Genomic DNA, 13,421 nt, shown 5'->3' on the forward strand with positions numbered 1-13,421 from the left:
TAAATGATAAAATATGTAAAGCTCACAGCAGCCGCTTTGCGAAGGGAAAAAAAAAGTGCCAGGGATGTGTTATTTTCCCTAAATCTGAATCTCCGCGTGTTTTTTTTCTTGGGATGAGAAGCCGGAGTTAATGGGAGTGCATCCGCCCGGGGAATACATTTATTTTCCCCGATTTCCAGGCAGTCTCATTAATCTGCAAGAGCCCCGGTTTTCTAACTCGCTTCCTGGGGAGCCCATTGTATTGTCACCATGATTGAATTCCGATTTTCGCCTTATCGATTGATTGATTGATTGGTTGGTTGGTCTGGAGGAGTCAGAAGGGAAGCTGTTCAGACGAGCAGCTCTGAGCTTTAATGTTTGTCTGTGGCACGTTGTTGCGGAGTGTTGGGGGGAGCGGGCTGGGGCCAGAGGTTCCCCCGGCCTACCCGGTCATTGGCCTGTCTTACAGCTGCTGTGTGGCACGCAGCAAGGGGCTCACAGCGTCAGGTTTGGTGTGAGGCCGTGTTATGGGGTCAGTGGCACCCAGGGGGTGAGCCGGCTCTTCCCAGGATCTGTCTGGGCGTCGCTTCCCACAGAGGGTGAGCCTAGCTTAGCCCAGGAGCCCCTTTGTGCCCCCTCTCAGAGCCAGGTAATGCCAGGGTGGTTCTAGAGGAGACGGGTCTGCCGCACCCCTCCCACCCTGGCCCCCCACAGGGTCCAGCACCCACTTGGGATGCAACCCAGACGTTTTAGAATGGATGAATGCGGGCGAGCGGACTAATGTGCCAGATACTGTCTGGGTGACTTGACATACCTGGGTGAGGTCTCATTTCATCATCACCAGAACCCATTTTTCTGCCGGGGAGACTGAGACTCAGAGAGGTGAGGATCGTGGCCAAGACACCCAGCAAAGAAGGCGCGGGGCTGGTCTTCACACGCATCTGACCCTCCACGCCGGTTAGAGCGCCGTCCCCTCTACTTAGCCTTTCCCTCCTGATGCCAAGCTCCCCTAGGGCTGCACCCGGCTGCCCAGACCAGGTCCACACTCCCCCTTCCCTTGGTGCAGGTGGAGGCGGGGCAGGTGGGCCTCCTGTGTGCCAGGCACACCCTAGGCACTTTGCTTCCACGATCTTATTGAACATGTCAAGCAAGCTTTTTAGGGAGGGCTCCCCGTTTTCAGATCATGAAAAGTGAGGCTCAGAGAGGTGATGAAAGTTGGCCAAGATTTCCTAGCAAATAGGCGAAGGACCCCAGATTTAAATTCAGGGAGGACATTCACCTGCTGGAACAGTCTTGCTGGTGGAGAACGGGTAGTTTTTGTGGGCTGGCTGGGGGCGTGATGATTTAGAAGGCTAGACTTTTTCAGTGGTCTAGCCTGGGGCATGATATCAGAGGCTTTCCCACCAAGAAAGAGCAGGGAGTCCAGCAGGGTCAGGTGGGGCTGGTGGGGCCTCTCTTGGCTCCCCGGGAAACGTGGGGCAGTAAGGCCCCCAAAGCAACCCCAGTCCTTAGACAGCCTGCTCCAGCCCTTCTCTTTCTGGCTTCAGTTGCCCCACCTGTGCAGCGGGAGGAAGGGAGGACCCCACTTATCTGTTGAGTGCTGATTATTTGCTAAGCAATTTGCTGCACCATCTGATTTCATTGTCCCAGCGACCCCGTGAAGCCTTATTTGTACCCGCCGGCCCACTCCTCAGCTGCATTTCCCCCGTAGCACTTATTGTGTCAGCAATGACCGTGTCTGTTTGCTGCCATGTCTGGATCCACCTCTTGACCACACACCTCTGGAGGGACAAGGTCCTCTCTGCCTTGTGCCGCAGACAGTGCTTGGCTCCGCGAGCCTCTCAAGAAAAGCCTGGCAAATGATGACGGAATAAAGGAACCTCGTTTTCTTGGAAAGGAAACAGAGGCCCACAAAAGCACAGCTCTGTGCCCTCGGTCACCCACCGGGGCAGGATGGAGCCCCTGCCCGTCCGGGGCCATCTGGGGCCTCTCTCGCTGACCGGCCTTCAGCCTGGAATTCCAGGTGCGCCTGGGTCCCCGCAGGTTCATGCCGCCCAAAGAAACTTCCAGTCCGTGCCTGTGGCTTTGGATCAGCTCAGAAAAAGCGTGTCCTATGACTGCTCAAGGAATCTGGGCATTTAGCCCAGAAAAGAGTGTGTTTCCTGGCTTCCTGAGAACTGGGGCCCACCCTGCCCCTGGCCTGGGCGTGCAGAAGGGGAGGGAGGGAGAGATGGACTCCAGCCCTGGAAGGCGAGGGCGTCCGGCCTTATCATCTGAGGTTCTTGAGACTGTCCCGGCCAGGCCACCCCGGCACGGCCAGGCCAGAGTTCCCCCAGTGCTGGGGGCATCTCTGAGATGGGATTAGCGCTCTCGAGTTACTGGAAAAGAAACATTCCTTGAACTCAGACAGCTTTTTAATCCCCAGCGGCTCTGCCGGCACACCTCACTGGTCACCACGAGGCAGACGTGGGTTCAGCGGTCACGGAGCACAGGGTGACTGGCTTCCATTGGGTCATCAGGCCGCCGGGGCCAGATGTTTCGAAAGCTCCTCCCCACAGCGCCAGGCATCTGGCCTCTCCCTCCGAGGCCGGGCGTGGGTTTACGAGGTGTCTTTGAAGAGGGCTGGAGTCATGCGGACCGTGATGTCTGCTCGTTGCATAATTTCACAATTTGATTTTCTTTTCACAAGAAGGGCCAGTGCTTCTCTCTCCCTCTCCCTCCTCCTTTTCCTTTTTATTTTCTTTTCCTCTTGATCCTCCCTCATTGACTGGCCTGGAATGCCTCCCTCCAGCTGGGAGAGCACCCAGTCCTCAGAGGGGATTAACTGGAATTACCCACAGGTTAACTGGAATATACTTGTCAAGTTTCTGAGATGGAGAAAACCTCCTTTTTGTACTCAGAGGAGAGTGGAGGAGGCTAGCCTCCCTTCTCCTCGGCGAGGATTGAAAAAAGTCACCCAGCAGGGCACAGCGGCTGGAGTTTGGTTCCCAAACTGTGTGACATTCTCGCTGATCCATGGTGACATGAGAAAACTTAAGGACAGGCCTGGCATCAGCTACTTTCTTATGTCGGGTGTCCTTCTTTTATGCAGGATGGTGATCACAGATAGAAATTTTATTTAGATGTCAGAAAATGTTGGCAACCTTATGTCTGTCTTCAGAATTTGGGGGACGCTTTACAGGCCTGTGAAATCCCCAGATCTGGGAACCACTGATTTACTTCCTCTTCAGCACCCAAAACAGAAGTTGAGGCTGAGGGTGTCTTCGATAAGTCTGCAGTGCCTGGAGAACCTGGGAAACTGCGGCTGCACGTGAAAGCCAGCTGTGCTGGGGTTGGTGGGCTGGGGCGGGGGGAGTGTATTCGTTTCCTAGGGCTGCCATAACAAATCAGCACAAACGGGGTGGGCTGAAACAACAGAAATTTATTCTCTCACAGTCCTGGAGGCCAGAAGTCCAAAATCAAGGTGTTGGCAGGGTTGGTTCCTTCTGGAGGCTCTGAGGGCAAGTCTGTTCCATGCCTCACTCCTGGCTTCTGGTGGTTACCAGCAGTCCTAGGCATTCCCTGGCTTGTAGACACATCGCTGCAATCTCTGTCTCTGTTGTCACATGGCCTTCTCCCTGTGTGTCTCTGAGTTCAAGTTTCCCTCTGCTTTAAAGATGCCAGCCATTGGATTAGGGCCACCCTAATCCTGTGTGACTTTATCTTAATTTGATTCCGTCTGCAAAGACCCTATTTCCAAATAAGGCCACATTTCCGGGTTCCAGGTAGACGTGAGTTTTGTAGGGATGCTGTTCGACCTGGTACAGGGACCTGAGGGGTGAGGAGGCAGGCCTGTCTGGATAGGGCATAGCTGAGCCTTAGTACTTCGGAGTGTCTGCAGCCATTTGGGTTGGGTTAACTAGGGTACACAGGGGCCCCACCAACATTCCCACAGAGGAGACGGAAGCGCACAAGGACCCCGGTCCAGGGAGGGAGAGCTGTCACCACAGCCAGGGCCGGGTCGTGTCACCCCCGCTGAATGGACTCAGAGACTCGGGAGGTGACCTGGCCAGGGTGTCGCTGACCCCAGTGTCCGTGCTCTGGGTCCTAGCCTCACTGGCCACAAGCACTTAGTCCTTCGGTGGCACCAGCCAGGGCAGCTTAGAGCCGAGAGCCTCTCCTCTCCCTGCGTGAGCCGCCAGCCCTGGCTGTGCTCCCTGGGCTGGGAGAGCGGCCCCTCCCCATAATGACAGTGCCCCGCCCTTCTGGGTGGCGCCTGCCCGTGCAGCCTCTGCCTGCTTTGTGGGTAAAGGGCAGCCTGCAGGGCGGGAAGGAGGGATCCAGGCTCTTCTATTCCCCCAGGGACGCTTATCTCTTTTTGGCAAAGGCCCTGTAACCAGATGTTTCCGGGGGAGCGTCCCAGCCCGACCCCTACTGGCCCAGTGATCTTGAGCAAGCAAGTCCCAGGCCTCTCTGAGCCTCACATCTCCTCTCCCAGGTGATAGGAGTAGGGATTTCTGCCCATCTCAGGATTAGGGGATGGCTGAGTGAGTTAGAGGTTGTAACCACCTTTTATGAATCCTTCCGGTGCCTAGCACGGAGGCTGGCACACAGCTGATGCTCAATAAATACTCACCAAATAGGAGAGAGTGTCTTGGAGCCCAGAATGTAAACTTTATGGCCCTCCTGAGATAGGGCCCCAGCAGGGTCTCTTGAGAGGGAGGCTCCGTAGGCATTTCCTTCCTCCTGTCCATGAACAGTTACCTGGGATGACCAGGGAAGGGGTGGGGAGGTCAGTGTGCATGTAGCGTAGGCGGAGGCTGGTTGCTGCTAAACTGTGACTGGGGCTTTAATTCATCACGTAACCCATTGAGTAAAATCATACCTAGATTTGGTACCACAAGAGGCAGAGTGTGCAAAAGAACCCTGGAAGGGGAGTCTGGAAACCCGAGTTCTGGCCCTGGCTTTGCACCCCTTACCAGCTCTGCATGCAGATGTTCGCTCCCTCCCCTCTGCAGACCTGAGGCCGCTGCTGTCCTTAGCGCCTCTATCCCGCAGCTGATGCTGGGCTCGCCTAGCCTGCAGGCGTTTGCACGGGCTGTGCCTTCTGCCTGGAGTGGCCTCCCCTGCTCCTCCGCTCAGAGCAGCTTCCTATTAATGAGGAAACACCCCCCGCCTCCACAGGCAGGCTGGACAGAGCTTTCCCTGTGTTTCCACACCCTGGGTGTACAAAGCAGCCATCACATGGGGTTGCAGGTGTCGGCTTATGGGCCTCCTGTCTCTCTCTAAACAAGGAGCCCCACTGAGGATGGAGGCTGGTCCCAGTATGTGTTGGTCGATTCAACAAACGGTTTAATGTCCTTGGACACATCACTTCTCTGCTCTGAGCCTCAGTTTCCTGTCTTCCTGCTTTCAAGTATAGGAAGTAGACTGGTGGATTCTTCGGGGTTTTTTCTGAGGTCTCTGGTGAGACATGAGACCTCAGATGAGTGGATTCAGGGTTTCTCCTGCTCCCAGGAATAAAACAGTGGCGTGGCGGCGACTGCACATGTGTTTAATGACCACCTGCCATTGATGCAATGATACGAATGCGGCGTGGGAGATTTTCTGGGTGCTCAGCTCAGCATTCCCAGTTAGTGGATTCCAGTGTCTTTGGAAAGGCGGGACTGAGGCAGCCTCCACGGGGTGATTCTAATTGCTGTTGGGCCAACCCTCCCAACCCGTCCCTCTGCAGGGATTCTTCCCATGTGTGGAGGGAAGCCCGTGTGCGTCTAGGGTCCGAGACTCCATGTGCACCGGCCCCACAGAACTCTCCCTGTGCTTCCGTGTCTGGCTGGAGCTCCCCTTCATGATGCAGACAGCAGGCTCCACTGGGATTCATCCCCAACCCCCTGCGCTCCAGACCGGCACCAGATTTCAAACCCCACCTTTGCCGTCTCCCAGCTGTGGGAGTCGGCACCTCTCTGAGCCTCAGTCTCCCCATCTGCAAAATGGAGATAGTAACACCCACCCTTGGGAATGACCGGGTGGACCCAAACACGTGGCACAGTGCGTGGCATGGGGTGGGAGCATGTTCTCACCATGAGCGTTCCTTACTCTAGAGATCAGAGTGAAACAGATCAGCAGTCTGTTTGTTGAAGCCAAAAAATGTCCGTTGTCTGAAGAATTTTGTTTTGGGAGACAAGCCCAGGTTTTGGGTCAGAACCTTATGCCCTCAGGAATTTCATGGTTGAGCATCCAGGCAGATTTTATAAGCTTGGTGACCACCCAAGCCTTTGAGCCTTCCACGTGGATGTTCCCAGGTCAGGCTCTTCGGGAATCTCTTGCACAGCTGGGCTGCTTGTCGCGTCGGTAGCGTGATTTCCATAGAGCAGGTTCTGTCTGGCTATGAATAGATGTTTTTTTCTCTCTTTCTTGGATGCCTGAATGGCAGTCTCCCTCCTGCGGTCCCAGAGGCCGACCTGAGTGTAAAACTCCAAAATGGACATCAGAGCGGGGTCGTCCATTCCTGCTTGGACTCTCGGCTCCCAGCGAGGCTCAAAGAGGTGGGTCGTTGGCTGCCGTGACCTGGGAGTTTCCCGAGGGTCTCCCAAGCTAAAATAGTTATAAAGGCTGCTGAACAAAGTGAAGGAATCAGAGTTCACGGATAAGGTAGCAGCTCAGAGCAGCAGGCGAGTTAAGGAGGATGGTTTAGTGTCTTTAGAAACCTGCCTGCTGGCATCCAAGCCACAGATGGGCAAAGCCCCTGAGGGCAGGAAGGACCTGGAGATACCCCTGCTGCAGGCTGGAGGGCCTTGTGGCTCAGTGGTTGGAGTGTGGGTTCTGGAGCCACGCTATCTGGCTTCAAACCCCAGCTGTGCTATATAAGGGGTAAATAGGTTAACCTCACTTAAGTGCATTAGAGCAAGGCTTGGTACGTAGTAAATAAATCAGGGTAAACTGAGGCCCAGAGAGGGCAAGGGACTTGACTGTGGTCACCCAGCAAGTCATCAGAGCAGCCAGACAGAAACTCATGATTCCTAGTCTTGTGGACACTTCCCTCCTCCCCGGCCCCCTCAGTCAGACTGTTTCAACTCTGCCTTCTGCAGAGGAAATCGCATGACCCCTCAGCCCGTAAGAATTCAGACTGTACAGAATTTCGGAAACCTCTTCGGGCTGGCTGGGGGCCTTGTTGCAATTCCATTCAGCTGCTAGTTCTTTTTTCTTCCCTTTTTTCCTTTGAAAGCTCTAGAGAGTCTCCTTTTCTATCTCCCCAAAGAGAAAAATTAACCTTTTGGCAAAGGAGTTTGAAGACTTAGGTCCCAGTTGTGTGTCCCTGAACCAACCCCCGCCCTCTTTCTGGGCTTCAGTTTCCCCATCTGTAAAATGAGAAGAATCCCCCCCCCCCCAACGACAGGCTGGATGACCCCCCCACCTGCCAGCCTGTAATTTCTTTGGGAACAAGCGAGCTGAGACGTGCCGCCCAGAGCACAGGTCTACGTTGACGGTCGGGTGAGTGCGGACTAAACTAAAGCTGGTGATGCATCCTTCTAGGAAGTGAGGTGAAACCCATCAGAAATGCTGCCCACTTCCGCCCACCTCCTAGTTTCAAAGGTTATTTGAGTCATCAGAGTTGCCAGTACTTTTCTTGCTCTCCTGTTTCAGCGAAACGCTCCTCGACCATTCTGGGCTGAGGCTGGGTGGCCAGGACTGTCTCATCTGCAGGCCCCCAAGGCGTCACAACCGAGGGGCTTGGTGGGCACAGCAGCCACGAGCTCTGGAAGCTGCCAGCCTAGGAGATGAATCTTGCTCCCAGGCTGGTGACACCACCCCTCTCTGAGCTTCAGTCTCCTCATCTGTGAAATGGGTGGGTGAGCCCCGCCAGCAGGGTGAGATGGCAAGCCCAGAAGAGGGGGATGGGAGCCCCAGCTCACGGCCCTCTTCCTTCCTGCTTAAGAGGCCCTGGCTCTCCTGGGCTCTGGCTGGGGCTCAGGAGATGTTCATATGCCCAAGGCCTCCCTGGCTCTGGGGGGACAGAGGGACATTTGGCCAAGCCAGGAAGCCTAGAGGCAGACCCTCACCCATCAGGGCCATCAGCATCCTGAGCGCAGCCCTCTCAGCCTTCCGATGGGGAGCTGAGGGCCCAGGAGGGGAGGGACCCAGAGCAGGGAGGCTGTGGAGCCAAGACTAGAACCGAGGATCCTAGACCCGGAGTCCCCTCGCCCTGGGTTCTCCCGGCACCATCAAGGGGGCCAGCCTGGCTGGGCCTGGGAATTCAGAGATGGGTGCCATGGTGGGCCTGGAGTGGACTTGGAGCTGAGCCCTCTCTTGATAGGCCCTGGCAGGGGCCTCGGGCAAGTCATGCCCAGCCCTGAGCCCTCATTTCCTCATCTCAAAATTGGGCACCATTCCTGCTGTGCCCACCTATCACAGTTGTCATGAGGCTTCGTAAGATGGTGTGGGTAAAAATCCCTCTGCAGACAATCAAGAACTGTCCAGATGTGGAGGATTTGATATTTGTCGTCCCCTGGGGCATTTCTGTATCCCTATCACTGAGACAGTGTCTGGTACACAGTAGGTGCTCAGTAAGTGTTGCATTAGTGAATGACAATAGGTATCATTTATTAAGCACCTGCTATATATCAAGCATCACCCAGGGAACTTGCCATGAGGTGCTGGGAGTTTAGGTGTGTCACCCTTTTACAGATAAGAAACCTGAGGCTCAAAAAGTGAAGTAACTTACTTAAGTTCACACACAAGTGGTATGTGAGGAAGTCAGGATTCACACCTGACTCTTAAGCCCGTGTGTCCTTCCAGGTGCTCACGAGGGCCTGCTGGGTCACCCCCTCCCTGGGATATGCTGGTGTTTAACAAACAGGTCCCTGGGCAGAGGGGTGGCGGGGTGGGAGGGAGAGAGATTTGTACAAAGCCTTGATTTGTAGCATTTGCCAGTTTCCAGGGTGTAAGTATTCCTACCGTGCCTGATTGCAAGCAACCAACATGATAACTGTCTCACAAAGTCCCTGAGAATTTAGCAAGCAGCCCCCGCAAGCCATTAGTCGCGGCTCCAGTGCACCTGCGCACGCCTCTGCTTTGTACAGCCCCTCCTGTGCCCAAGGAAGGCCACAGACTTAGCAGTGTCCGCTGGCCTGGGACAGCAGACTGGAACCAAGCAGATGGCTTGGGTGGGCCTACCTGTGCTTCTAGACCCCTCAACCCTCTCCCTCCAAGGCCCCTGGAGCTGCCTGGGGTCTCGGTATCACACAAAGACTCGGGAGGTGGCGTGGATGAGATGCGAAAACTGATCCGCAACACCGAGACTGGAATATTAAGGCCTGCCAGCCCCACCGTGTGCGATATTCCTGCCAGGCCCGGAGCAGAGCCCTGTAAATGCCGGGATATAATGGACAATAAAAGTCGCCGGAAAATAGTGAGTCTCCTAGGACCACTGTCATCCCTGCCACACGCTGCTTGCTGGAATCACGAGCCCTGTGATCATGAGGCACGATCGTCATGTAAATATATAGGGTCTCTCGCCAGCCAGCACGGGCCAAGATTTATTTTATTGAGGCAGTGGGGGGAGGGGGATGGCTCAGGTTCATCGTCTTGGTAACTTTGTAAAATGCTTTGCCATCACTTCCAGCTTCTGGGAAAATGCAGCAGGAGCCAGTGTGGCCTCTCCCATCCTCCCGAAAAGGGGGAGATCCCCAGAGGCCGTGGTCCCCTCCTGCCACATTCACAGGCCCAGGGGCCTGGTTGGCCACGAGACTGGGGTCCCCTGGGGAATGAAGACCGGCCTTATTGTGACAATTGGTTCACAGAGTGGGTTGCCAGAAATATTTGTTGCAGGGATATCGCTGTTGAATGAGCACTGGTTTTTAATGGTGATAACGGTAATCATAATAGCAGCAGCAGCCACATTGATTGAGCTCTTGTGTATACCTAGTCCTGATAGTCCTGAGCTGCTGGCATTCTGCCGGCGTGTCCTCCACGCGGTCCTCATAACAACCCCACGAGGTCGGTCCTACACAGCCCCCTGTTTACAGAGGAGGGAACTGCAGAGACATGGCTACAGGCCTGACCCGAGCTCCTGCGGCTGGACAGAGGCAGTGCAGGATTTGAACGTCAGACTCCAGAGCCTGTGCTGGGCTGCCTTACCTCACTTCCTGGCCCTTGGGTCCCAGATCCAGTGCCACTACCTCCCTGCAGCCCCCTTGATCGGCCCAAGGTGGAATCAACGGCCCCTACTTTGATTCTGTAACACAGTTAAGCACTTGGGTCTGGTTCCCCCACGAGGACTCAGACCTACACTGCCATCCAGGCTCTGCCTCTCTCCAGCGGGGACACCTCCAGCGAGTCACGAGACCTCACTAGCCTCACTTTCCTCATCTGTCAAATGGACGCACTGTCTGCCTTGCAGGGTCGTTTTGTAAGCACGTGAGCTGCCAACACCCCTCAAGGATCTGGCCCTGCACCTGGCCCTTAAGGGATGCTCTGCGTGTGGACCCCACTGTGTACACGTCGCCGCTTCCATGGCTGTGTGTCTGGGAGCCGGGAGGCCTCTGAGCCATCCCCCGACATGGCTGCGGCTTGTTGCGAGTGGGGAGGGCAGTGTGCAGGGGGCTGGGGGGCTCACAAAATCTTCCAAGGTCAGAGAGAGTGTCCCTTAGCAATTCCAGACCCAGAAGGTCTGGTTTTCCTCCCAGACATGAGCACAGGATTAGATACAGGCTCCTGGAGCTCAGTTTCAGGGCACGCCAGCGAGTTGCAGATTCTCCATCAGCCTCATAAAAAGTGTCGGCACGATAAGAGCCCTCCCAGGACTGCAGAGCCCGACCCACCCATGTTGTAGGTGGCGAAACCAAGACCCAGAGACAGGCCATGACTTTCCCAAGGCCATGCGGCCCTTTGAGAGTCCCAGACCCCGTGAGTCCTGAGCCCCCATGCCACACGCCGCGGCTCAGAGCGGGATTCACCCTCGAGGGGTTACAAATGGCCTCATAATTTCCCAGGCCCGACTTGGGGTCCGCGAGGATCCTGTGGGGAATATGACACAGGAAGGCCCAGGGCCACTGTGGTGCGGCCCTGGAAGCTGAGATAGTGTGCTGGCCCGTAACTCTGCGTGGGGTGGCAGGACTAGATGGAGGAGACACTGTCCCCCACAGACCGAGCCACGCTGAGCCGCACGGAGGTCGTGCTGGAGGCTCGCGGTGACCCAGGAGGCCCTGAGAGGCTGGGGGCTGATGGGACTGCGAGCCCGTCTGTGCCCCTCAGCACAGCTCCACCCTCTCTTCTGTGTCCCAGGTGGACAGGCGGGGAGTGACTGCAGTGCGTGTGTGCCCGCGGGCATGGAGGCTGATTGGAGCCAAGGTAACTTCAGGAAGGTTCTTGCCATCCTGGCCCCGGAGGAAGAGGAAGGCTCCAGGAATCTGTGTTTTCCCTGGGTGCTACCATGTCCTAGATGGGAGCCCTGGAGGGAACTCCTCTCAGCAGAAAGGAGGCCGGAAGCAGAAGAAAAACAATGGTTAGGCAGAAAGTGTCCAATCTGGGGGCCTGACCGGCCCGTCTGGAGCCTCTGCGATGTGTGCAGGCTGATGCCGCCCACCCCGCCGGGTCGTGGAGGACGGTCCTCCAGGGGTGCCCCGTGAACCGGGGCTCGGGCGGGGGGTCCACCCAGGCCTGTGGACGGCTGGCCTGGGCCCAGCCGCAGTCACCCAGGGGCCGGCACCTGGCATATGCCCGACAGTTGGGCCCGGCTGGCGGGGAAGGTGTGCTGGCAGGTGGCCGAGTCCCGGTGCCAGGATCTGGCTCCGTGTGTCCTCTGGGGCCTCAGCTGCCATATGCCCTCGTCAGTCCCAGCGGTCGAGCTGCAGATGGGGCGCGGGGGGTGGTTTGCCCAGGGTGGAGCTGGCTCTCATTCTGGAGAGGAAGGCACGTTCCGACCACGGGAGCTCTTTTCGGAGATGGAGGGCTGGGGCTGGCCTGGAGGCGTCCCTGCCTTCTCCCACATGCCCGCAGGTCCGCCAGCCTCCATGCCTTTGATCCCACTGTGTCCTCGGCTGGAATTCCCGTCCCCTCTGGTGCGAAACCTGCTTATCCTTCCGGGCCACCCCAGACTCCACCTCCTGTAAGAAGCTGTCCGTGATCTTGCCTGGGTCACGAAGTGAGGGTCTCTCAGTCCTTTTCTTGGGGACACTTTGCATGCTCTTTTCTGGCTTGTGGTTATTTGTCCCCGTGTTTCTGGGTTCTCTCCTGTGACACCGTAAGAGCAAGGGGGTTTCCATCCATGCGATCTTGGGGTCACCAGTGGTCAGCACAGGCCCGGAACGGAGACGGCAGCTGGAAGGATGTGTAGAAGGAAGGGAAGGTGGGAACACTCAGATCCTGGATCCACAGCCTGGTGTGGGAGAGCACGGGGCCAGAATAAGGATTAATAATCAACAGTAACTCCAGTGAGTGGGGCTCTAGTATGTGTCAGGCCTGGGGCTAAGCACCTTTGAGGCCCCCGATGTTATGGAGTCCTCCACAGCCCGGGCGATGCATACTATTTGTGTCCCAGTTTTACCCGCGAGAACCCCGGGGCCCACATAGCTGGGGCGCGCCAGAGCCAGGACTTGAACCCAGGGCTGCTGCCTACCAAGGCTCTCATCTCTTAGGCAACAGATATTTTTGGTTCAGCTCACAAAAGAGAGATTAGAAAGGGTTAAGCTTTTAAAGGGACAGCAAGAAGATTTATAATTCTTAGCGTTGGCTGGCCCCCATGGGGGTGGGTGGGAATGGAGCACTGTGGGTGAGGGAAGGACCCCTCATCCCTCCCAGGCTGGTTTGACCTCGGCGTCTGCTGTCAGCGTTCTGGGTTCTGGGGTGGGGGTGAGGGGTTGGTAGAGCCTGCAGGGCAAGTTCCTTTGCCTGACCATGTGGGTATGGGGTGGGTTTAGGAGGCCGGGTCCTGGCCAGGCACTGCCACTGCTGTGCCCATGGCCCTAGGCCAGTCTCTTGCCCTCCTGCCGCAGTTTCCTGGAAGGTAAAATGGGGGAGCAGGACTGGGCGATCCCAAGCCCCCTGGCCTCCGGCACACATGCGCACTCTCCAAGGCTGACCCACGGCCACTGCCATCAGATTCCGGTCCCTGGTGGGCAGTGGGCTCCCTGGTGGCAGTGACAAGTTCCTTTCACCACGGAGGTGGCAGCCAGAGCTATTTTTGGAGCAGCTCATGGTGGGGGAGTTTCCTTTTGGCAGTGGCCGGGGACGGGAGTCTTGGGCAGGGCAAGTCCCATACGGAGACAGGGCTGGCCTCTCCTCCTTCACCAGCCCTGGCATGGGGAGGCCACCCAGATCCCCAGAGGTCCCGATACCGTGCTCACATCTACTTCAACCCTGAGCCGAGCTTCCCCGGAGCTTCTCAGGAGCCACTTTGCAAGGTACCGGCCTTTGCCCTGCCTCTGCTGTGGCGAGCCCCTCACCCTTTCCTGCCACCTGGGGCT

The 13,421-nt window shown here is 56.6% G+C and overlaps 1 protein-coding gene across 2 annotated transcripts in view; it reads left to right on the forward strand.

Annotated features, from left to right (window-relative positions):
- Positions 1-13,421, forward strand: part of NEK6 (NIMA related kinase 6) — an 84,475-nt gene that overhangs the window by 19,543 nt on the left and 51,511 nt on the right. The window contains exon 1 of one of the 2 annotated variants that reach the window (XM_059925592.1): positions 6,395-6,503. The exons of the other annotated variant lie outside the window; for it this stretch is intronic. The gene's annotated coding sequence lies outside the window, so the exon portion shown is untranslated. Of the gene's footprint in view, positions 1-6,394; positions 6,504-13,421 lie in introns of those variants that run through there. 2 annotated transcript variants of the gene reach the window in all.

Source organism: Balaenoptera ricei, chromosome 6 (genome assembly GCF_028023285.1).
Source record: "Balaenoptera ricei isolate mBalRic1 chromosome 6, mBalRic1.hap2, whole genome shotgun sequence".
NCBI classification, from domain to species: domain Eukaryota; kingdom Metazoa; phylum Chordata; class Mammalia; order Artiodactyla; family Balaenopteridae; genus Balaenoptera; species Balaenoptera ricei.